This window comes from Silene latifolia, chromosome 9 (genome assembly GCF_048544455.1).
Source record: "Silene latifolia isolate original U9 population chromosome 9, ASM4854445v1, whole genome shotgun sequence".
Taxonomy (NCBI): Eukaryota; Viridiplantae; Streptophyta; class Magnoliopsida; order Caryophyllales; family Caryophyllaceae; genus Silene; species Silene latifolia.
Window position 1 is genome coordinate 12,501,184 of NC_133534.1, and position 3,462 is coordinate 12,504,645.

Sequence of the window (3,462 nt, forward strand, 5' to 3'; positions counted from 1 at the left end):
CTGACATATGTGCCGCCATATCCGTTTAAGCAAAGAGGCTATTAACAGCCTCCATTTGTTTGGCCACAGCAACAACAAACCCCTTCCCCTGCTGAAAAGAATGAAGAGATTGCGGAATTGACATATATAGTGAAGACACTTGTGTTGCAAGCACAAGAGATTATGCAAGCTAAAGATGCCATTATCAAGAGACTTGAGACTCATTTGGCTCAAGTAATTGTCGAGCAAACTTTCAGGCAACTTGAGACAGTATATGCTGTTCATACCGAGAGTGGTCCTCCCTATGAAGAACTTGAGTTGCCTATTGAGAATCCTGAATTGTCAGACTCGGAGGTTAAAGCAACTGTTCAGGGGAAGACATCTTTTGACGAAAAAGTGATTAATTCACCTGGTGTACTTGATCGACCAATTTGTGATGGTCGATTGAGAAAATTTGCTGAAGAAATGCTCGATCAAGGAGAAAAATGTGATCGATCGAGCACTGAGGAAAATATGGCTCTCGATCGAGCAACTCAAACTGCTCGATCGGGCAAAAGTACTGAGAAAAGCTCTCGATCGAGTGGCGATTTTACTCGATCGAGCGCTATTGATGCTGAAAGTGTTAATTTGTCGTCTAAATCTAATATAGACGATAAATATGCTAATAAGGATAATGCCTATAATCCCCAAGTTCCATTCCAGGGCGGCTACGGAGGACAAAAGAGCAACAACAATTCGGCAGATTTGTCGATCTTTTGAAAAGTCTTAAAGTTAATATTCTGTTTGCCGAGTAGTCACCCAGGTACCCTCTTACTCAAAATTTATGGAAGAAATTCTTTTCGTAAAAGGAATATAGATGAACTTGAAATGGTGGCTTTGACTGAGGAGTGCTCCGTACTTCTTCAGAATACGACTCCACCGAAATTGGGTGACCCGGGTAGTTTTTCTATACCATGTCATATAGGGACCCACCTGATCGACAATGCTTTATGTGACTTAGGTGCTAGTGTTCGTGTGTTACCTTTATCTCTTGCTAAGAGATTAGGTTTGACCAAGTTTCAGTCTACTAGCATGACCATTCTGATGGCCGACCGTTCTTTATCACGACCTTAAGGAGTTTTAGAAGATGTACGTGTTAGGATCGGGAGGTTCTTTATTCCCGTTGACATTGTTGTCTTAGACATACCCGAGAACACTCGTACCCCTATTATCTCAGGGAGATCATTTTTGCACACTGCTAGTGGAATTGTAGTTGTCGGGGCTAGAACGCTTACCTTTTAGGTAGGAAGGGAAGACTTGGTTTTTACCCAGTCCAGTATATGTAGGGCACCTGTGCAAGTTATGCCCTGTAATTCTATCCCTTCTGTAGAACCCGATGGGGTTCCTTCTAATCCTTCTGTTGTGTCACATAAGGTTGTTAATTTGACACCTCCGCCCCAGTTTGGGAGCAAGTTAGAGGAATATCTCTCTGTTACTCCTTTTACAAGTCTTGAGAGGTTGAAAACCTAGGAGGCGGGCATGGTACGTTGAATTTGGAGACTGGAATGGTACGAATTGATGACCCGGGTAGAGGTTTGGACGAGGCTATGCCGCATAAGAAGAAAGCGCGCGAGGAAGCCAGAGGTGGAGGCAATGATGCTGCAAAAAGTTGTTGTTCTTCGGTTGATGCGATGGTGTGGAGGCCTAAAGTCAAGCTCATGGATGCCGAGGGGACTTCATTCATTTAGAAGCCTTATTGTGGAAAATTTAGCTGCTTTGGAAGATTATAAGGAGAAGGTCGAGCTGGGACCTATCTGAAACTAGCGCTGACCGGGAGGCAACCCGGAGTTTAAAATTTTTTAGTTAATTTTCAAACATTCCAGCTTTTGTTGGACGTGTAATAATTGGTTTTCAAACGATAGACTGGAACATTTAGGCTTGTTTTGTTAGTTCTATGGGTCATTTGTTACGTATTAGTTGGTGCTTCGAATGATGCCTAGGAGTTCAGGCTTAAAGAGTTCGATCGAGTACTATATTTTCACGATCGATTACTTTCCTCACTCAATTGAGAACTTCACCCGCTCGATCGAGCACCCTCGGATGAAGACTTCTCGATCGAGTGCCTTTTCTTCCCTCAATCGATCACTTTTGCGGTCCTTTCTACTTGATCGAGCACTTTGTTGTCTCAATCGACTTCGCTTGTTTTGATTAGCTTCCATTGACGTTGTTATGAAGCTATTAGCGACCACCCATGTTGCTGGCTGGTTTGGGGAGGTCCCTACTTCGAGTGTTCTTGTAAGTTTTTCGAAGCTTCACTCTTCTTTTCAGTTTACATTTTTTTCCCCTATTTTTGAGTACAATGAGAGCATTGTATGGTTTGATTTAAGGAGGTTATATGCATCCATATATGTGTCTGCATACTGTTTTTATTGCCTTTCAGCTTGCACGTTTATTTCCGCATGCATTGTTTGTTTTAATTTTAAAAAAAAAAATCACAAAATCCAAAAAATCAAAAAAATAAAAAAAATAAAAAAAAATCGAATAAATCGAATAAATTCAAAAAATTTCACTTATTTTAGCATATAGTTTGAGTCAGAACGGTGTATTTCAATGATGAAAGTGCTTTCCATTTACTCATTTTACTTAAGCCTTGCATTTAACTAAGTATCTTTTAGCATTGTCTTATTGCATAATCTACGAGTTTTTGTTAAATTTTAGCTGAACAAATAGACTTGACCTGATATTTTGGCAACCTACTTATAAATTCTAAGTTTTAGAGCCTTAAAACTGGTGTCATTCATGACCAGTTCATGTAGGATTGTGAGTAGTTACTCCTTGCATAACATGTAACTTTAATTTGCACAAGTATGAAATTCGGTTGTTTATTGCCTGCATACATTCGGGTTAGTGGTTGGTGTCACATGCAAGGAGGTGCTTATATTTCCTTTTTTCCATTTTTGCCCATTAACTCCACATTTAGCCAAATTTGCCTTTTGACCCTTAACTACGTCCAAATTTAGCATGCCTTGTCAAGCTAGTTTAGATTGTTTTTGCGGGTATATAATTTATCGTGCCAAATTTGGTTTGTATTGAAAGTCAAGAGTTGGTATTTTGGAGAAGGAGAAATGAAAAAAAAAGTTGAAATGAAAAAGAAAAAAAAAAGAGAAAAAAAACCGAGAAAAAGAAAGAAAAGAATTGAAAAAGGATTTGATTGTTATTGGTTTTTCTCCTATGCATCATTATGTCTTATGAGGAGTTATTTGATATACGACTTAGTGAGTTTTTATGCCGAATCAAAGGCATTTGTGCTTATTTTTGGAGATGGATTAGAAGCGGATATGGTTCCTTTGGTTTTGTTAGGATGCTAGCTTGGCTATTACCCTCACATATCCAAAAATGTTTTGCCCTTTCTTACCCATTACCTCCCTTTTCCATAATTTTTGTACGCCCTCGGCTGTGACGGGACCTTGTTTTGTTGGAATGTATGTGTACGGTAGCTAGAAT